The sequence below is a fragment of the Microplitis demolitor genome, chromosome 10, assembly GCF_026212275.2.
Source record: "Microplitis demolitor isolate Queensland-Clemson2020A chromosome 10, iyMicDemo2.1a, whole genome shotgun sequence".
NCBI lineage: Eukaryota > Metazoa > Arthropoda > Insecta > Hymenoptera > Braconidae > Microplitis > Microplitis demolitor.
This window is the reverse complement of record NC_068554.1, coordinates 2,374,388-2,396,047: the sequence shown is the minus strand read 5'-3', so window position 1 is coordinate 2,396,047 and position 21,660 is coordinate 2,374,388. Positions and strand designations below refer to the sequence as shown.

General features: G+C 33.0%; 1 protein-coding gene across 2 annotated transcripts in view; it reads left to right on the top strand.

Moving 5' to 3' along the window:
- The window catches only part of LOC103571854 (tyrosine-protein kinase Btk29A), a 73,010-nt gene that overhangs the window by 13,195 nt on the left and 38,155 nt on the right, over positions 1–21,660 (top strand). The window lies entirely within an intron of this gene.

Here is a 21,660-nt window from a genome sequence, read left to right as displayed (position 1 = left end):
TAGGATTTCTCTAGGATTTGTCTAGGATTTGTCTAAGGTTCTCAGCGAAATGATTTTTTCCAAGTTTTTCTCTAGGATTTGTCTAGGATTTCTCTAGGATTTGTCTAGGATTTGTCTAAGGTTCTCAGCGAAATGATTTTTTCCAAGTTTTCTCTAGGATTTGTCTAGGATTTCTCTAGGATTTGTCTAGGATTTGTCTAAGGTTCTCAGCGAAATGATTTTTTCCAAGTTTTTTCTAAGTTTTCTCTAGGATTTCTCTAGGATTTGTCTAGGATTTGTCTAAGGTTCTCAGCGAAATGATTTTTTCCAAGTTTTTTCTAGATTTCTCTAGGATTTCTCTAGGATTTGTCTAGGATTTGTCTAAGGTTCTCAGCGAAATGATTTTTTCCAAGTTTTTTCTAAGGTTTTCTCTAGGATTTCTCTAGGATTTGTCTAGGATTTGTCTAAGGTTCTCAGCGAAATGATTTTTTCCAAGTTTTTTCTAAGTTTTCTCTAGGATTTCTCTAGGATTTGTCTAGGATTTGTCTAGGATTTGTCTAGGATTTGTCTAAGGTTCTCAGCGAAATGATTTTTTCCAAGTTTTCTCTAGGATTTGTCTAGGATTTGTCTAAGGTTCTCAGCGAAATGATTTTTTCCAAGTTTTTCTAAGTTTTCTCTAGGATTTCTCTAGGATTTGTCTAGGATTTGTCTAAGGTTCTCAGCGAAATGATTTTTTCCAAGTTTTTCTAAGTTTTCTCTAGGATTTCTCTAGGATTTGTCTAGGATTTGTCTAAGGTTCTCAGCGAAATGATTTTTCCAAGTTTTTCTAAGTTTTTCTCTAGGATTTGTCTAGGATTTGTCTAAGGTTCTCAGCGAAATGATTTTTTCCAAGTTTTTCTCTAAGTTTTGTCTAGGATTTCTCTAGGATTTGTCTAGGATTTGTCTAAGGTTCTCAGCGAAATGATTTTTTCCAAGTTTTCTCTAGGATTTGTCTAGGATTTCTCTAGGATTTGTCTAGGATTTGTCTAAGGTTCTCAGCGAAATGATTTTTTCCAAGTTTTTTCTAAGTTTTCTCTAGGATTTCTCTAGGATTTGTCTAGGATTTGTCTAAGGTTCTCAGCGAAATGATTTTTTCCAAGTTTTTTCTAAGTTTTCTCTAGGATTTCTCTAGGATTTGTCTAGGATTTGTCTAAGGTTCTCAGCGAAATGATTTTTTCCAAGTTTTTCTCTAGGATTTGTCTAGGATTTGTCTAAGGTTCTCAGCGAAATGATTTTTTCCAAGTTTTTTCTAAGTTTTCTCTAGGATTTCTCTAGGATTTGTCTAGGATTTGTCTAAGGTTCTCAGCGAAATGATTTTTTCCAAGTTTTTTCTAAGTTTTCTCTAGGATTTCTCTAGGATTTGTCTAGGATTTGTCTAAGGTTCTCAGCGAAATGATTTTTTCCAAGTTTTCTCTAGGATTTGTCTAGGATTTCTCTAGGATTTGTCTAGGATTTGTCTAAGGTTCTCAGCGAAATGATTTTTTCCAAGTTTTTTCTAAGTTTTCTCTAGGATTTCTCTAGGATTTGTCTAGGATTTGTCTAAGGTTCTCAGCGAAATGATTTTTTCCAAGTTTTCTCTAGGATTTGTCTAGGATTTCTCTAGGATTTGTCTAGGATTTGTCTAAGGTTCTCAGCGAAATGATTTTTTCCAAGTTTTTCTCTAGGATTTGCTCTAGGATTTCTCTAGGATTTGTCTAGGATTTGTCTAAGGTTCTCAGCGAAATGATTTTTTCCAAGTTTTTTCTAAGTTTTCTCTAGGATTTCTCTAGGATTTGTCTAGGATTTGTCTAAGGTTCTCAGCGAAATGATTTTTTCCAAGTTTTCTCTAGATTTGTCTAGGATTTCTCTAGGATTTGTCTAGGATTTGTCTAAGGTTCTCAGCGAAATGATTTTTTCCAAGTTTTCTCTAGGATTTGTCTAGGATTTCTCTAGGATTTGTCTAGGATTTGTCTAAGGTTCTCAGCGAAATGATTTTTTCCAAGTTTTCTCTAGGATTTCTCTAGGATTTCTCTAGGATTTGTCTAGGATTTGTCTAAGGTTCTCAGCGAAATGATTTTTTCCAAGTTTTTTCTAAGTTTTCTCTAGGATTTCTCTAGGATTTGTCTAGGATTTGTCTAAGGTTCTCAGCGAAATGATTTTTTCCAAGTTTTCTCTAGGATTTGTCTAGGATTTCTCTAGGATTTGTCTAGGATTTGTCTAAGGTTCTCAGCGAAATGATTTTTTCCAAGTTTTCTCTAGGATTTGTCTAGGATTTCTCTAGGATTTGTCTAGGATTTGTCTAAGGTTCTCAGCGAAATGATTTTTTCCAAGTTTTTTCTAAGTTTTCTCTAGGATTTCTCTAGGATTTGTCTAGGATTTGTCTAAGGTTCTCAGCGAAATGATTTTTTCCAAGTTTTTTCTAAGTTTTCTCTAGGATTTCTCTAGGATTTGTCTAGGATTTGTCTAAGGTTCTCAGCGAAATGATTTTTTCCAAGTTTTCTCTAGGATTTGTCTAGGATTTCTCTAGGATTTGTCTAGGATTTGTCTAAGGTTCTCAGCGAAATGATTTTTTCCAAGTTTTTTCTAAGTTTTCTCTAGGATTTCTCTAGGATTTGTCTAGGATTTGTCTAAGGTTCTCAGCGAAATGATTTTTTCCAAGTTTTTTCTAAGTTTTCTCTAGGATTTCTCTAGGATTTGTCTAGGATTTGTCTAAGGTTCTCAGCGAAATGATTTTTTCCAAGTTTTTTCTAAGTTTTCTCTAGGATTTGTCTAGGATTTGTCTAGGATTTGTCTAGGATTTGTCTAAGGTTCTCAGCGAAATGATTTTTTCCAAGTTTTCTCTAGGATTTGTCTAGGATTTGTCTAAGGTTCTCAGCGAAATGATTTTTTCCAAGTTTTTTCTAAGTTTTCTCTAGGATTTCTCTAGGATTTGTCTAGGATTTGTCTAAGGTTCTCAGCGAAATGATTTTTTCCAAGTTTTCTCTAGGATTTGTCTAGGATTTCTCTAGGATTTGTCTAGGATTTGTCTAAGGTTCTCAGCGAAATGATTTTTTCCAAGTTTTTTCTAAGTTTTCTCTAGGATTTCTCTAGGATTTGTCTAGGATTTGTCTAAGGTTCTCAGCGAAATGATTTTTTCCAAGTTTTCTCTAGGATTTGTCTAGGATTTCTCTAGGATTTGTCTAGGATTTGTCTAAGGTTCTCAGCGAAATGATTTTTTCCAAGTTTTCTCTAGGATTTGTCTAGGATTTCTCTAGGATTTGTCTAGGATTTGTCTAAGGTTCTCAGCGAAATGATTTTTTCCAAGTTTTTTTCTAAGTTTTCTCTAGGATTTCTCTAGGATTTGTCTAGGATTTGTCTAAGGTTCTCAGCGAAATGATTTTTTCCAAGTTTTTCTAAGTTTTCTCTAGGATTTGTCTAGGATTTGTCTAGGATTTGTCTAGGATTTGTCTAAGGTTCTCAGCGAAATGATTTTTTCCAAGTTTTCTCTAGGATTTGTCTAGGATTTGTCTAAAGTTCTCAGCGAAATGATTTTTTCCAAGTTTTTTCTAAGTTTTCTCTAGGATTTCTCTAGGATTTGTCTAGGATTTGTCTAAGGTTCTCAGCGAAATGATTTTTTCCAAGTTTTTTCTAAGTTTTCTCTAGGATTTCTCTAGGATTTGTCTAGGATTTGTCTAAGGTTCTCAGCGAAATGATTTTTTCTAAGTTTTCTCTAGGATTTGTCTAGGATTTCTCTAGGATTTGTCTAGGATTTGTCTAAGGTTCTCAGCGAAATGATTTTTTCCAAGTTTTTTCTAAGTTTTCTCTAGGATTTCTCTAGGATTTGTCTAGGATTTGTCTAAGGTTCTCAGCGAAATGATTTTTTCCAAGTTTTCTCTAGGATTTGTCTAGGATTTGTCTAAAGTTCTCAGCGAAATGATTTTTTCCAAGTTTTTTCTAAGTTTTCTCTAGGATTTCTCTAGGATTTGTCTAGGATTTGTCTAAGGTTCTCAGCGAAATGATTTTTTCCAAGTTTTTCTAAGTTTTCTCTAGGATTTCTCTAGGATTTGTCTAGGATTTGTCTAAGGTTCTCAGCGAAATGATTTTTTCCAAGTTTTCTCTAGGATTTGTCTAGGATTTCTCTAGGATTTGTCTAGGATTTGTCTAAGGTTCTCAGCGAAATGATTTTTTCCAAGTTTTTTCTAAGTTTTCTCTAGGATTTCTCTAGGATTTGTCTAGGATTTGTCTAAGGTTCTCAGCGAAATGATTTTTTCCAAGTTTTCTCTAGGATTTGTCTAGGATTTCTCTAGGATTTGTCTAGGATTTGTCTAAGGTTCTCAGCGAAATGATTTTTTCCAAGTTTTCTCTAGGATTTGTCTAGGATTTCTCTAGGATTTGTCTAGGATTTGTCTAAGGTTCTCAGCGAAATGATTTTTTCCAAGTTTTTTCTAAGGTTTTCTCTAGGATTTCTCTAGGATTTGTCTAGGATTTGTCTAAGGTTCTCAGCGAAATGATTTTTTCTAAGTTTTCTCTAGGATTTGTCTAGGATTTCTCTAGGATTTGTCTAGGATTTGTCTAAGGTTCTCAGCGAAATGATTTTTTCCAAGTTTTTTCTAAGTTTTCTCTAGGATTTCTCTAGGATTTGTCTAGGATTTGTCTAAGGTTTTCTCAGCGAAATGATTTTTTCCAAGTTTTCTCTAGGATTTGTCTAGGATTTGTCTAAAGTTCTCAGCGAAATGATTTTTCCAAGTTTTTTCTAAGTTTTCTCTAGGATTTCTCTAGGATTTGTCTAGGATTTGTCTAAGGTTCTCAGCGAAATGATTTTTCCAAGTTTTCTCTAGGATTTGTCTAGGATTTCTCTAGGATTTGTCTAGGATTTGTCTAAGGTTCTCAGCGAAATGATTTTTTCCAAGTTTTCTCTAGGATTTGTCTAGGATTTCTCTAGGATTTGTCTAGGATTTGTCTAAGGTTCTCAGCGAAATGATTTTTTCCAAGTTTTTTCTAAGTTTTCTCTAGGATTTCTCTAGGATTTGTCTAGGATTTGTCTAAGGTTCTCAGCGAAATGATTTTTTCCAAGTTTTCTCTAGGATTTGTCTAGGATTTCTCTAGGATTTGTCTAGGACTTGTCTAAGGTTCTCAGCGAAATGATTTTTTCCAAGTTTTCTCTAGGATTTGTCTAGGATTTCTCTAGGATTTGTCTAGGACTTGTCTAAGGTTCTCAGCGAAATGATTTTTTCCAAGTTTTCTCTAGGATTTGTCTAGGATTTCTCTAGGATTTGTCTAGGATTTGTCTAAGGTTCTCAGCGAAATGATTTTTTCCAAGTTTTCTCTAGGATTTGTCTAGGATTTCTCTAGGATTTGTCTAGGACTTGTCTAAGGTTCTCAGCGAAATGATTTTTTCCAAGTTTTCTCTAGGATTTGTCTAGGATTTCTCTAGGATTTGTCTAGGATTTGTCTAAGGTTCTCAGCGAAATGATTTTTTCTAAGTTTTCTCTAGGATTTGTCTAGGATTTCTCTAGGATTTGTCTAGGATTTGTCTAGGATTTCTCTAGGATTTGTCTAAGGTTCTCAGCGAAATGATTTTTTCTAAGTTTTCTCTAGGATTTCTCTAGGATTTGTCTAGGATTTGTCTAAGGTTCTCAGCGAAATGATTTTTTCCAAGTTTTCTCTAGGATTTCTCTAGGATTTCTCTAGGATTTGTCTAGGATTTGTCTAAGGTTCTCAGCGAAGTGATTTTTTCTAAGTTTTCTCTAGGATTTCTCTAGGATTTGTCTAGGATTTGTCTAAGGTTCTCAGCGAAATGATTTTTTCCAAGTTTTTTCTAAGTTTTCTCTAGGATTTCTCTAGGATTTGTCTAGGATTTGTCTAAGGTTCTCAGCGAAATGATTTTTTCTAAGTTTTCTCTAGGATTTGTCTAGGATTTCTCTAGGATTTGTCTAGGATTTGTCTAAGGTTCTCAGCGAAATGATTTTTTCCAAGTTTTTTCTAAGTTTTCTCTAGGATTTCTCTAGGATTTGTCTAGGATTTGTCTAAGGTTCTCAGCGAAATGATTTTTTCCAAGTTTTCTCTAGGATTTGTCTAGGATTTCTCTAGGATTTGTCTAGGATTTGTCTAAGGTTCTCAGCGAAATGATTTTTTCCAAGTTTTCTCTAGGATTTGTCTAGGATTTCTCTAGGATTTGTCTAGGATTTGTCTAAGGTTCTCAGCGAAATGATTTTTTCCAAGTTTTTTCTAAGTTTTCTCTAGGATTTCTCTAGGATTTGTCTAGGATTTGTCTAAGGTTCTCAGCGAAATGATTTTTTCCAAGTTTTCTCTAGGATTTGTCTAGGATTTCTCTTGGATTTGTCTAGGACTTGTCTAAGGTTCTCAGCGAAATGATTTTTTCCAAGTTTTCTCTAGGATTTGTCTAGGATTTGTCTAGGATTTCTCTAGGATTTGTCTAAGGTTCTCAGCGAAATGATTTTTTCTAAGTTTTCTCTAGGATTTCTCTAGGATTTGTCTAGGATTTGTCTAGGATTTGTCTAAGGTTCTCAGCGAAATGATTTTTTCCAAGTTTTTTCTAAGTTTTCTCTAGGATTTCTCTAGGATTTGTCTAGGATTTGTCTAAGGTTCTCAGCGAAATGATTTTTTCCAAGTTTTCTCTAGGATTTGTCTAGGATTTCTCTAGGATTTGTCTAGGATTTGTCTAAGGTTCTCAGCGAAATGATTTTTTCCAAGTTTTCTCTAGGATTTGTCTAGGATTTCTCTAGGATTTGTCTAGGATTTGTCTAAGGTTCTCAGCGAAATGATTTTTTCCAAGTTTTTTCTAAGTTTTCTCTAGGATTTCTCTAGGATTTGTCTAGGATTTGTCTAAGGTTCTCAGCGAAATGATTTTTTCCAAGTTTTTCTAAGTTTTCTCTAGGATTTCTCTAGGATTTGTCTAGGATTTGTCTAAGGTTCTCAGCGAAATGATTTTTTCTAAGTTTTCTCTAGGATTTCTCTAGGATTTCTCTAGGATTTGTCTAGGATTTGTCTAAGGTTCTCAGCGAAATGATTTTTTCCAAGTTTTTTCTAAGTTTTCTCTAGGATTTCTCTAGGATTTGTCTAGGATTTGTCTAAGGTTCTCAGCGAAATGATTTTTTCCAAGTTTTTTCTAAGTTTTCTCTAGGATTTGTCTAGGATTTGTCTAGGATTTGTCTAGGATTTGTCTAAGGTTCTCAGCGAAATGATTTTTTCCAAGTTTTCTCTAGGATTTGTCTAGGATTTGTCTAAAGTTCTCAGCGAAATGATTTTTTCCAAGTTTTCTCTAGGATTTGTCTAGGATTTCTCTAGGATTTGTCTAGGATTTGTCTAAGGTTCTCAGCGAAATGATTTTTTCCAAGTTTTTTCTAAGTTTTCTCTAGGATTTCTCTAGGATTTCTCTAGGATTTGTCTAGGATTTGTCTAAGGTTCTCAGCGAAATGATTTTTTCCAAGTTTTTTCTAAGTTTTCTCTAGGATTTCTCTAGGATTTGTCTAGGATTTGTCTAAGGTTCTCAGCGAAATGATTTTTTCCAAGTTTTTTCTAAGTTTTCTCTAGGATTTGTCTAGGATTTGTCTAGGATTTGTCTAGGATTTGTCTAGGATTTGTCTAAGGTTCTCAGCGAAATGATTTTTTCCAAGTTTTCTCTAGGATTTGTCTAGGATTTGTCTAAAGTTCTCAGCGAAATGATTTTTTCCAAGTTTTTTCTAAGTTTTCTCTAGGATTTCTCTAGGATTTGTCTAGGATTTGTCTAAGGTTCTCAGCGAAATGATTTTTTCCAAGTTTTTTCTAAGTTTTCTCTAGGATTTCTCTAGGATTTGTCTAGGATTTGTCTAAGGTTCTCAGCGAAATGATTTTTTCTAAGTTTTCTCTAGGATTTGTCTAGGATTTGTCTAAGGTTCTCAGCGAAATGATTTTTTCCAAGTTTTTTCTAAGTTTTCTCTAGGATTTCTCTAGGATTTGTCTAGGATTTGTCTAAGGTTCTCAGCGAAATGATTTTTTCCAAGTTTTCTCTAGGATTTGTCTAGGATTTCTCTAGGATTTGTCTAGGATTTGTCTAAGGTTCTCAGCGAAATGATTTTTTCCAAGTTTTTTCTAAGTTTTCTCTAGGATTTGTCTAGGATTTGTCTAGGATTTGTCTAAGGTTCTCAGCGAAATGATTTTTTCCAAGTTTTCTCTAGGATTTGTCTAGGATTTGTCTAAAGTTCTCAGCGAAATGATTTTTTCCAAGTTTTTTCTAAGTTTTCTCTAGGATTTCTCTAGGATTTGTCTAGGATTTGTCTAAGGTTCTCAGCGAAATGATTTTTTCCAAGTTTTTTCTAAGTTTTCTCTAGGATTTCTCTAGGATTTGTCTAGGATTTGTCTAAGGTTCTCAGCGAAATGATTTTTTCTAAGTTTTCTCTAGGATTTGTCTAGGATTTCTCTAGGATTTGTCTAGGATTTGTCTAAGGTTCTCAGCGAAATGATTTTTTCCAAGTTTTCTCTAGGATTTGTCTAGGATTTCTCTAGGATTTGTCTAGGATTTGTCTAAGGTTCTCAGCGAAATGATTTTTTCCAAGTTTTCTCTAGGATTTGTCTAGGATTTCTCTAGGATTTGTCTAGGACTTGTCTAAGGTTCTCAGCGAAATGATTTTTTCCAAGTTTTCTCTAGGATTTGTCTAGGATTTCTCTAGGATTTGTCTAGGACTTGTCTAAGGTTCTCAGCGAAATGATTTTTTCCAAGTTTTCTCTAGGATTTGTCTAGGATTTGTCTAGGATTTCTCTAGGATTTGTCTAAGGTTCTCAGCGAAATGATTTTTTCTAAGTTTTCTCTAGGATTTCTCTAGGATTTGTCTAGGATTTGTCTAGGATTTGTCTAAGGTTCTCAGCGAAATGATTTTTTCCAAGTTTTTTCTAAGTTTTCTCTAGGATTTCTCTAGGATTTGTCTAGGATTTGTCTAAGGTTCTCAGCGAAATGATTTTTTCCAAGTTTTCTCTAGGATTTGTCTAGGATTTCTCTAGGATTTGTCTAGGATTTGTCTAAGGTTCTCAGCGAAATGATTTTTTCCAAGTTTTCTCTAGGATTTGTCTAGGATTTCTCTAGGATTTGTCTAGGATTTGTCTAAGGTTCTCAGCGAAATGATTTTTTCCAAGTTTTTTCTAAGTTTTCTCTAGGATTTCTCTAGGATTTGTCTAGGATTTGTCTAAGGTTCTCAGCGAAATGATTTTTTCCAAGTTTTTTCTAAGTTTTCTCTAGGATTTCTCTAGGATTTGTCTAGGATTTGTCTAAGGTTCTCAGCGAAATGATTTTTTAAGTTTTCTCTAGGATTTGTCTAGGATTTCTCTAGGATTTGTCTAGGATTTGTCTAAGGTTCTCAGCGAAATGATTTTTTCCAAGTTTTTTCTAAGTTTTCTCTAGGATTTCTCTAGGATTTGTCTAGGATTTGTCTAAGGTTCTCAGCGAAATGATTTTTTCCAAGTTTTTTCTAAGTTTTCTCTAGGATTTCTCTAGGATTTGTCTAGGATTTGTCTAAGGTTCTCAGCGAAATGATTTTTTCCAAGTTTTTTCTAAGTTTTCTCTAGGATTTGTCTAGGATTTGTCTAGGATTTGTCTAGGATTTGTCTAAGGTTCTCAGCGAAATGATTTTTTCCAAGTTTTCTCTAGGATTTGTCTAGGATTTGTCTAAAGTTCTCAGCGAAATGATTTTTTCCAAGTTTTTTCTAAGTTTTCTCTAGGATTTCTCTAGGATTTGTCTAGGATTTGTCTAAGGTTCTCAGCGAAATGATTTTTTCCAAGTTTTCTCTAGGATTTGTCTAGGATTTCTCTAGGATTTGTCTAGGATTTGTCTAAGGTTCTCAGCGAAATGATTTTTTCCAAGTTTTTTCTAAGTTTTCTCTAGGATTTCTCTAGGATTTGTCTAGGATTTGTCTAAGGTTCTCAGCGAAATGATTTTTTCCAAGTTTTCTCTAGGATTTGTCTAGGATTTCTCTAGGATTTGTCTAGGATTTGTCTAAGGTTCTCAGCGAAATGATTTTTTCCAAGTTTTCTCTAGGATTTGTCTAGGATTTCTCTAGGATTTGTCTAGGATTTGTCTAAGGTTCTCAGCGAAATGATTTTTTCCAAGTTTTTTCTAAGTTTTCTCTAGGATTTCTCTAGGATTTGTCTAGGATTTGTCTAAGGTTCTCAGCGAAATGATTTTTTCCAAGTTTTTTCTAAGTTTTCTCTAGGATTTGTCTAGGATTTGTCTAGGATTTGTCTAGGATTTGTCTAAGGTTCTCAGCGAAATGATTTTTTCCAAGTTTTCTCTAGGATTTGTCTAGGATTTGTCTAAAGTTCTCAGCGAAATGATTTTTTCCAAGTTTTTTCTAAGTTTTCTCTAGGATTTCTCTAGGATTTGTCTAGGATTTGTCTAAGGTTCTCAGCGAAATGATTTTTTCCAAGTTTTTTCTAAGTTTTCTCTAGGATTTCTCTAGGATTTGTCTAGGATTTGTCTAAGGTTCTCAGCGAAATGATTTTTTCTAAGTTTTCTCTAGGATTTGTCTAGGATTTCTCTAGGATTTGTCTAGGATTTGTCTAAGGTTCTCAGCGAAATGATTTTTTCCAAGTTTTTCTAAGTTTTCTCTAGGATTTCTCTAGGATTTGTCTAGGATTTGTCTAAGGTTCTCAGCGAAATGATTTTTTCCAAGTTTTCTCTAGGATTTGTCTAGGATTTGTCTAAAGTTCTCAGCGAAATGATTTTTTCCAAGTATTTTCTAAGTTTTCTCTAGGATTTCTCTAGGATTTGTCTAGGATTTGTCTAAGGTTCTCAGCGAAATGATTTTTTCCAAGTTTTTTCTAAGTTTTCTCTAGGATTTCTCTAGGATTTGTCTAGGATTTGTCTAAAGTTCTCAGCGAAATGATTTTTTCTAAGTTTTCTCTAGGATTTGTCTAGGATTTCTCTAGGATTTGTCTAGGATTTGTCTAAGGTTCTCAGCGAAATGATTTTTTCCAAGTTTTTTCTAAGTTTTCTCTAGGATTTCTCTAGGATTTGTCTAGGATTTGTCTAAGGTTCTCAGCGAAATGATTTTTTCCAAGTTTTCTCTAGGATTTGTCTAGGATTTCTCTAGGATTTGTCTAGGATTTGTCTAAGGTTCTCAGCGAAATGATTTTTTCCAAGTTTTCTCTAGGATTTGTCTAGGATTTCTCTAGGATTTGTCTAGGATTTGTCTAAGGTTCTCAGCGAAATGATTTTTTCCAAGTTTTTTCTAAGTTTTCTCTAGGATTTCTCTAGGATTTGTCTAGGATTTGTCTAAGGTTCTCAGCGAAATGATTTTTTCTAAGTTTTCTCTAGGATTTGTCTAGGATTTCTCTAGGATTTGTCTAGGATTTGTCTAAGGTTCTCAGCGAAATGATTTTTTCCAAGTTTTTTCTAAGTTTTCTCTAGGATTTCTCTAGGATTTGTCTAGGATTTGTCTAAGGTTCTCAGCGAAATGATTTTTTCCAAGTTTTCTCTAGGATTTGTCTAGGATTTGTCTAAAGTTCTCAGCGAAATGATTTTTTCCAAGTTTTTTCTAAGTTTTCTCTAGGATTTCTCTAGGATTTGTCTAGGATTTGTCTAAGGTTCTCAGCGAAATGATTTTTTCCAAGTTTTCTCTAGGATTTGTCTAGGATTTCTCTAGGATTTGTCTAGGATTTGTCTAAGGTTCTCAGCGAAATGATTTTTTCCAAGTTTTCTCTAGGATTTGTCTAGGATTTCTCTAGGATTTGTCTAGGATTTGTCTAAGGTTCTCAGCGAAATGATTTTTTCCAAGTTTTTTCTAAGTTTTCTCTAGGATTTCTCTAGGATTTGTCTAGGATTTGTCTAAGGTTCTCAGCGAAATGATTTTTTCCAAGTTTTCTCTAGGATTTGTCTAGGATTTCTCTAGGATTTGTCTAGGACTTGTCTAAGGTTCTCAGCGAAATGATTTTTTCCAAGTTTTCTCTAGGATTTGTCTAGGATTTCTCTAGGATTTGTCTAGGACTTGTCTAAGGTTCTCAGCGAAATGATTTTTTCCAAGTTTTCTCTAGGATTTGTCTAGGATTTCTCTAGGATTTGTCTAGGATTTGTCTAAGGTTCTCAGCGAAATGATTTTTTCCAAGTTTTCTCTAGGATTTGTCTAGGATTTCTCTAGGATTTGTCTAGGACTTGTCTAAGGTTCTCAGCGAAATGATTTTTTCCAAGTTTTCTCTAGGATTTGTCTAGGATTTGTCTAGGATTTCTCTAGGATTTGTCTAAGGTTCTCAGCGAAATGATTTTTTCTAAGTTTTCTCTAGGATTTCTCTAGGATTTGTCTAGGATTTGTCTAAGGTTCTCAGCGAAATGATTTTTTCCAAGTTTTCTCTAGGATTTCTCTAGGATTTCTCTAGGATTTGTCTAGGATTTGTCTAAGGTTCTCAGCGAAGTGATTTTTTCTAAGTTTTCTCTAGGATTTCTCTAGGATTTGTCTAGGATTTGTCTAAGGTTCTCAGCGAAATGATTTTTTCCAAGTTTTTTCTAAGTTTTCTCTAGGATTTCTCTAGGATTTGTCTAGGATTTGTCTAAGGTTCTCAGCGAAATGATTTTTTCTAAGTTTTCTCTAGGATTTGTCTAGGATTTCTCTAGGATTTGTCTAGGATTTGTCTAAGGTTCTCAGCGAAATGATTTTTTCCAAGTTTTTTCTAAGTTTTCTCTAGGATTTCTCTAGGATTTGTCTAGGATTTGTCTAAGGTTCTCAGCGAAATGATTTTTTCCAAGTTTTCTCTAGGATTTGTCTAGGATTTCTCTAGGATTTGTCTAGGATTTGTCTAAGGTTCTCAGCGAAATGATTTTTTCCAAGTTTTCTCTAGGATTTGTCTAGGATTTCTCTAGGATTTGTCTAGGATTTGTCTAAGGTTCTCAGCGAAATGATTTTTTCCAAGTTTTTTCTAAGTTTTCTCTAGGATTTCTCTAGGATTTGTCTAGGATTTGTCTAAGGTTCTCAGCGAAATGATTTTTTCCAAGTTTTCTCTAGGATTTGTCTAGGATTTCTCTAGGATTTGTCTAGGACTTGTCTAAGGTTCTCAGCGAAATGATTTTTTCCAAGTTTTCTCTAGGATTTGTCTAGGATTTGTCTAGGATTTCTCTAGGATTTGTCTAAGGTTCTCAGCGAAATGATTTTTTCTAAGTTTTCTCTAGGATTTCTCTAGGATTTGTCTAGGATTTGTCTAGGATTTGTCTAAGGTTCTCAGCGAAATGATTTTTTCCAAGTTTTTTCTAAGTTTTCTCTAGGATTTCTCTAGGATTTGTCTAGGATTTGTCTAAGGTTCTCAGCGAAATGATTTTTTCCAAGTTTTCTCTAGGATTTGTCTAGGATTTCTCTAGGATTTGTCTAGGATTTGTCTAAGGTTCTCAGCGAAATGATTTTTTCCAAGTTTTCTCTAGGATTTGTCTAGGATTTCTCTAGGATTTGTCTAGGATTTGTCTAAGGTTCTCAGCGAAATGATTTTTTCCAAGTTTTTTCTAAGTTTTCTCTAGGATTTCTCTAGGATTTGTCTAGGATTTGTCTAAGGTTCTCAGCGAAATGATTTTTTCCAAGTTTTTTCTAAGTTTTCTCTAGGATTTCTCTAGGATTTGTCTAGGATTTGTCTAAGGTTCTCAGCGAAATGATTTTTTCTAAGTTTTCTCTAGGATTTCTCTAGGATTTCTCTAGGATTTGTCTAGGATTTGTCTAAGGTTCTCAGCGAAATGATTTTTTCCAAGTTTTTTCTAAGTTTTCTCTAGGATTTCTCTAGGATTTGTCTAGGATTTGTCTAAGGTTCTCAGCGAAATGATTTTTTCCAAGTTTTTTCTAAGTTTTCTCTAGGATTTGTCTAGGATTTGTCTAGGATTTGTCTAGGATTTGTCTAAGGTTCTCAGCGAAATGATTTTTTCCAAGTTTTCTCTAGGATTTGTCTAGGATTTGTCTAAAGTTCTCAGCGAAATGATTTTTTCCAAGTTTTTTCTAAGTTTTCTCTAGGATTTCTCTAGGATTTGTCTAGGATTTGTCTAAGGTTCTCAGCGAAATGATTTTTTCCAAGTTTTTTCTAAGTTTTCTCTAGGATTTCTCTAGGATTTGTCTAGGATTTGTCTAAGGTTCTCAGCGAAATGATTTTTTCTAAGTTTTCTCTAGGATTTGTCTAGGATTTCTCTAGGATTTGTCTAGGATTTGTCTAAGGTTCTCAGCGAAATGATTTTTTCCAAGTTTTTTCTAAGTTTTCTCTAGGATTTCTCTAGGATTTGTCTAGGATTTCTCTAGGATTTGTCTAGGATTTGTCTAAGGTTCTCAGCGAAATGATTTTTTCCAAGTTTTTTCTAAGTTTTCTCTAGGATTTCTCTAGGATTTGTCTAGGATTTGTCTAAGGTTCTCAGCGAAATGATTTTTTCTAAGTTTTCTCTAGGATTTGTCTAGGATTTCTCTAGGATTTGTCTAGGATTTGTCTAAGGTTCTCAGCGAAATGATTTTTTCCAAGTTTTTTCTAAGTTTTCTCTAGGATTTCTCTAGGATTTGTCTAGGATTTGTCTAAGGTTCTCAGCGAAATGATTTTTTCCAAGTTTTCTCTAGGATTTGTCTAGGATTTGTCTAAAGTTCTCAGCGAAATGATTTTTTCCAAGTTTTTTCTAAGTTTTCTCTAGGATTTCTCTAGGATTTGTCTAGGATTTGTCTAAGGTTCTCAGCGAAATGATTTTTTCTAAGTTTTCTCTAGGATTTGTCTAGGATTTCTCTAGGATTTGTCTAGGATTTGTCTAAGGTTCTCAGCGAAATGATTTTTTCCAAGTTTTTTCTAAGTTTTCTCTAGGATTTCTCTAGGATTTGTCTAGGATTTGTCTAAGGTTCTCAGCGAAATGATTTTTTCCAAGTTTTCTCTAGGATTTGTCTAGGATTTGTCTAAAGTTCTCAGCGAAATGATTTTTTCCAAGTTTTTTCTAAGTTTTCTCTAGGATTTCTCTAGGATTTGTCTAGGATTTGTCTAAGGTTCTCAGCGAAATGATTTTTTCCAAGTTTTCTCTAGGATTTGTCTAGGATTTCTCTAGGATTTGTCTAGGATTTGTCTAAGGTTCTCAGCGAAATGATTTTTTCCAAGTTTTCTCTAGGATTTGTCTAGGATTTCTCTAGGATTTGTCTAGGATTTGTCTAAGGTTCTCAGCGAAATGATTTTTTCCAAGTTTTTTCTAAGTTTTCTCTAGGATTTCTCTAGGATTTGTCTAGGATTTGTCTAAGGTTCTCAGCGAAATGATTTTTTCCAAGTTTTCTCTAGGATTTGTCTAGGATTTCTCTAGGATTTGTCTAGGACTTGTCTAAGGTTCTCAGCGAAATGATTTTTTCCAAGTTTTCTCTAGGATTTGTCTAGGATTTCTCTAGGATTTGTCTAGGACTTGTCTAAGGTTCTCAGCGAAATGATTTTTTCCAAGTTTTCTCTAGGATTTGTCTAGGATTTCTCTAGGATTTGTCTAGGATTTGTCTAAGGTTCTCAGCGAAATGATTTTTTCCAAGTTTTCTCTAGGATTTGTCTAGGATTTCTCTAGGATTTGTCTAGGACTTGTCTAAGGTTCTCAGCGAAATGATTTTTTCCAAGTTTTCTCTAGGATTTGTCTAGGATTTGTCTAGGATTTCTCTAGGATTTGTCTAAGGTTCTCAGCGAAATGATTTTTTCTAAGTTTTCTCTAGGATTTCTCTAGGATTTGTCTAGGATTTGTCTAAGGTTCTCAGCGAAATGATTTTTTCCAAGTTTTCTCTAGGATTTCTCTAGGATTTCTCTAGGATTTGTCTAGGATTTGTCTAAGGTTCTCAGCGAAGTGATTTTTTCTAAGTTTTCTCTAGGATTTCTCTAGGATTTGTCTAGGATTTGTCTAAGGTTCTCAGCGAAATGATTTTTTCCAAGTTTTTTCTAAGTTTTCTCTAGGATTTCTCTAGGATTTGTCTAGGATTTGTCTAAGGTTCTCAGCGAAATGATTTTTTCTAAGTTTTCTCTAGGATTTGTCTAGGATTTCTCTAGGATTTGTCTAGGATTTGTCTAAGGTTCTCAGCGAAATGATTTTTTCCAAGTTTTTTCTAAGTTTTCTCTAGGATTTCTCTAGGATTTGTCTAGGATTTGTCTAAGGTTCTCAGCGAAATGATTTTTTCCAAGTTTTCTCTAGGATTTGTCTAGGATTTCTCTAGGATTTGTCTAGGATTTGTCTAAGGTTCTCAGCGAAATGATTTTTTCCAAGTTTTCTCTAGGATTTGTCTAGGATTTCTCTAGGATTTGTCTAGGATTTGTCTAAGGTTCTCAGCGAAATGATTTTTTCCAAGTTTTTTCTAAGTTTTCTCTAGGATTTCTCTAGGATTTGTCTAGGATTTGTCTAAGGTTCTCAGCGAAATGATTTTTTCCAAGTTTTCTCTAGGATTTGTCTAGGATTTCTCTAGGATTTGTCTAGGACTTGTCTAAGGTTCTCAGCGAAATGATTTTTTCCAAGTTTTCTCTAGGATTTGTCTAGGATTTGTCTAGGATTTCTCTAGGATTTGTCTAAGGTTCTCAGCGAAATGATTTTTTCTAAGTTTTCTCTAGGATTTCTCTAGGATTTGTCTAGGATTTGTCTAGGATTTGTCTAAGGTTCTCAGCGAAATGATTTTTTCCAAGTTTTTTCTAAGTTTTCTCTAGGATTTCTCTAGGATTTGTCTAGGATTTGTCTAAGGTTCTCAGCGAAATGATTTTTTCCAAGTTTTCTCTAGGATTTGTCTAGGATTTCTCTAGGATTTGTCTAGGATTTGTCTAAGGTTCTCAGCGAAATGATTTTTTCCAAGTTTTCTCTAGGATTTGTCTAGGATTTCTCTAGGATTTGTCTAGGATTTGTCTAAGGTTCTCAGCGAAATGATTTTTTCCAAGTTTTTTCTAAGTTTTCTCTAGGATTTCTCTAGGATTTGTCTAGGATTTGTCTAAGGTTCTCAGCGAAATGATTTTTTCCAAGTTTTTTCTAAGTTTTCTCTAGGATTTGTCTAGGATTTGTCTAGGATTTGTCTAGGATTTGTCTAAGGTTCTCAGCGAAATGATTTTTTCCAAGTTTTCTCTAGGATTTGTCTAGGATTTGTCTAAAGTTCTCAGCGAAATGATTTTTTCCAAGTTTTTTCTAAGTTTTCTCTAGGATTTCTCTAGGATTTGTCTAGGATTTGTCTAAGGTTCTCAGCGAAATGATTTTTTCCAAGTTTTTTCTAAGTTTTCTCTAGGATTTCTCTAGGATTTGTCTAGGATTTGTCTAAGGTTCTCAGCGAAATGATTTTTTCTAAGTTTTCTCTAGGATTTGTCTAGGATTTCTCTAGGATTTGTCTAGGATTTGTCTAAGGTTCTCAGCGAAATGATTTTTTCCAAGTTTTTTCTAAGTTTTCTCTAGGATTTCTCTAGGATTTGTCTAGGATTTCTCTAGGATTTGTCTAGGATTTGTCTAAGGTTCTCAGCGAAATGATTTTTTCCAAGTTTTTTCTAAGTTTTCTCTAGGATTTCTCTAGGATTTGTCTAGGATTTGTCTAAGGTTCTCAGCGAAATGATTTTTTCTAAGTTTTCTCTAGGATTTGTCTAGGATTTCTCTAGGATTTGTCTAGGATTTGTCTAAGGTTCTCAGCGAAATGATTTTTTCCAAGTTTTTTCTAAGTTTTCTCTAGGATTTCTCTAGGATTTGTCTAGGATTTGTCTAAGGTTCTCAGCGAAATGATTTTTTCCAAGTTTTCTCTAGGATTTGTCTAGGATTTGTCTAAAGTTCTCAGCGAAATGATTTTTTCCAAGTTTTTTCTAAGTTTTCTCTAGGATTTCTCTAGGATTTGTCTAGGATTTGTCTAAGGTTCTCAGCGAAATGATTTTTTCCAAGTTTTCTCTAGGATTTGTCTAGGATTTCTCTAGGATTTGTCTAGGATTTGTCTAAGGTTCTCAGCGAAATGATTTTTTCCAAGTTTTCTCTAGGATTTGTCTAGGATTTCTCTAGGATTTGTCTAGGATTTGTCTAAGGTTCTCAGCGAAATGATTTTTTCCAAGTTTTTTCTAAGTTTTCTCTAGGATTTCTCTAGGATTTGTCTAGGATTTGTCTAAGGTTCTCAGCGAAATGATTTTTTCCAAGTTTTCTCTAGGATTTGTCTAGGATTTCTCTAGGATTTGTCTAGGACTTGTCTAAGGTTCTCAGCGAAATGATTTTTTCCAAGTTTTCTCTAGGATTTGTCTAGGATTTGTCTAGGATTTCTCTAGGATTTGTCTAAGGTTCTCAGCGAAATGATTTTTTCTAAGTTTTCTCTAGGATTTCTCTAGGATTTCTGTAGGATTTGTCTAAGGTTCTCAGCGAAATGATTTTTCCCAAGTTTTCTCTAGGACTTGTCTAGGATTTCTCTAGGATTTGTCTAGGATTTGTCTAAGGTTCTTAGCGAAATGATTTTTTCCAAGTTTTCTCTAGGATTTGTCTAGGATTTGTCTAGGATTCAGAAAAAAACTTCGTAATAACGCTGGCACATCAATTTTTCTAAGTTCCGTCTAAAATACTTCTAGGCCGAGTCTAGGATTTGTTTAGGATTTGTCGATTCTTTTTCATATTAATTTTAATGTACGAAATCAAACATTTTGCTCTTCTATGTATATTACATTTTAATATAAATTATAGCCATTTTGAAATATATATATCATGATTCTGTTTTTATATCAGTATCGAATATACTAATTTTAAGTCGAAAATAAGCTACAAACTATTAAAATTTTGAGCATCATTCTTTCCATGTGCGGAGCAGATAACTGCATTTTAATTAATTCCTTTGGAGTAAAACTCACTTTAAATATTGACTCCTAAATCGTTCCTCCGAAAAAACTCCCGCTTTTTTCTTTAATTTCGGAACGGTCCCAATGAAATCTGTTACTTTTTAAATAAAAATATTTTTCCAGTTATTTGATATTATTCGGGTTGAAAGAATAGAAGACGTGATTTAGTAAAGGCATTAAAAAAAATATAAAAAGAATTAGATAAAAGGATTAAGGAAATTGCCGGAGGTTTTTTCATCATCTTTTTATCTCTTCCTATCAGATTAATATTGAATTTTAAAAGTTTAAACGTTTACTTAAATGTTTGCGTGGGCTAATCTCTATTAAGATTAAATAAAAAGTAAAAAAATATATGTTTTTTCTTTTTTCTAAGTAAATCTATTGCATATAAAAGAGAATTGCTAATCACCCTTAAATCATAGATTATAAAGTAAAGTAAAACTACGTAATGTCATTCTCTTTGGATGCATTTCCTGCTGTAGTTGAGTAGAGATTTTATAAATGTGAAAAGTAATTATAAAGTTAATTAGACTACTGGGATTAGATTGAGGAAACATAACGGTCGGTTTTAACATAACGTTGGTTGGTCTGCTACTGACTATTTGTGCGAATATGTAAGAGAAGAAAAGAAGAAATAAAAATAAAATACAGCAAGAATAATTATTAAAAAAATAAAAAAAAAAAAAGAAAGGACTGCTGAGAGCTTTTTAGCCAGCGGATATCGGTACATTATGAAAATAAGTAGAAAAAATATATGAACTTTATATAAATAGAAAAAAAAAATATAATAATAATTCAGTGCTTATAAGTAGTCTTGGTGTAGAATAAAAAAATATAAAAGTTGAAAAGAATTAATCGGCTGCAGTTCATTCAATAGCAAACTCTCGGCGATATTTTAATAAATTAAACCCACTAGCGCTCAAACTTTATAACCAAGTGATCAAAGATTCAATTTCATTTCTCCGAAACTTTAATTACTAAAAAAAGGAGTAAAAATTATTGTAAAATGGAGTTAAGTCTAGAAAAGAATACCAGCATAAAAATAACAATAGAGTTTTCATATATAGGGGAGGGGCAAAATGGGGCGTAAGAAAAATTAAAGTTTTCGTGGACTTAAATACTCAAGATTTTTTTTTCTATTTGAAGTGAATGAAAAAATTTTAAGTTAAAATAAATTTTATTTTTTGCGGGAAAAATAGCCCGCATAAAAATATCATATATGGTAAACATATATTAAAAAATATTTGTTACAGACATAAATATATATGTGACAATACATGAAATCTTATATAGAACTGTATATAGATTTTGGCCGATTTTATTATATTTTTATATATGTTTTCTCTTATATGATTTCATATATTTCCGTATAACTTCAATATATTATTTATATATTTGAAAACTTATAATTTCAATATATCCAAACATAAATGTTATTTATATATGGAAACAAATAAGAATACATATATAATTGATCATTATATGGCAAGATATATGTACCATGTATTCAACTTTATAAATTTTTATATATTTATCGATATATAGAACCATATAAGTCTCCCATATATGTAAGAATAAATAAAATCTATTCTTTTGTGTCTTTCTCTCTCTGTTATAAGATTCAAACATTGTGTTCAGAATATATATGTGTGCTAGCTTACAAATTTACATATATAATTATCAATATATGTAATACATATATGTGCTAACTTATAAGTTTACATATATGATTATAAATATATATAATACATGTATTAATTTATAAACTTACATATACAATCAATTATATTAAAACTTACTATATTATATATAAGAAAATATATATCGTTTTTAGCCACTTATATGGTCCCATATTGATCATATATTTTTCCATATATATTTATCATATATGGTATTTTCATGCGGGAGAGACTGAAAAGGCTGAAAAAAATTTCCTGGAAATTTATATAATTAAAAATTACATTTCACACGACTATTCGATACACAGAAAAATATGATACTCAAAATTTTAACAGTTTGTAGTTTATTTTCGACTTCCCCTATTTTTGGTTTAAAAAATTGCATCGATCGTAAAGTAAAGAAAATAAAATGAATAAACGTGACGCCGGGGTTTTTGGCGACGACGTAAACCAATACACGTAAAAACAGATCCGGGAGAGGATCGTTGAGATATCTATCATGATGAGTAGGTACTAGCTGGTGTACTATCGAGATTGTGTGGTCTTGTGCGATCGGAAAGTGCTGAGAGGAAAAGATGTGGTTGATACAGATTGAGAGTTAAAGAAGGTCATGTGAAAACTGTCAACCCCTATATGTTAACGTAATTGTTTCTGTCAAGTTAGAGTCGGGACTCGATCTTTTGTCATTTTTATTTCATTTATTTTCCTTCGGCATAAAATCTTCAGTGTTTTCAATTATTTTGTCAACAGCCATTACAACAAATAGTTTGTTTAAGACATAAATTAGGTTGTTGAGTTAATTAAAGGAAAGTTCAAGCTTTTAATTTAAATTACAGATAATAAAATAAAATCCTCTGACAGTAGCAAAAATAAAAAAAAAAAAGATTTTCAGTTGGAAAAGGGATTTCATAAAACCTGCGTTGAATTGTCAGTATTACTGGATCCTTGAACAAACAACAAATGAAAAAAAAAATGTATATGTTTATAAAAGGGAAAAAATATATAATAATGTAAAAATGTATGCATGTAAACGACAGGTAACATAAAACGAGAATGTGAAAGAATAGCAGAAGTAGTGATAAAAAGTGTGTCTTCTATCACATTCTGAAAAAAAACGTATTCCTGTTTTTTTACGAGAACGCATGCTGGAGTTTTTTTATTTAGTGCATGAAAACTCGAGAAGAAGCGGAAACGTTAAAATAAAATAAAACTGAGGCTCTTTTAAAAGTAGTTTTTTTATGTTTGTGT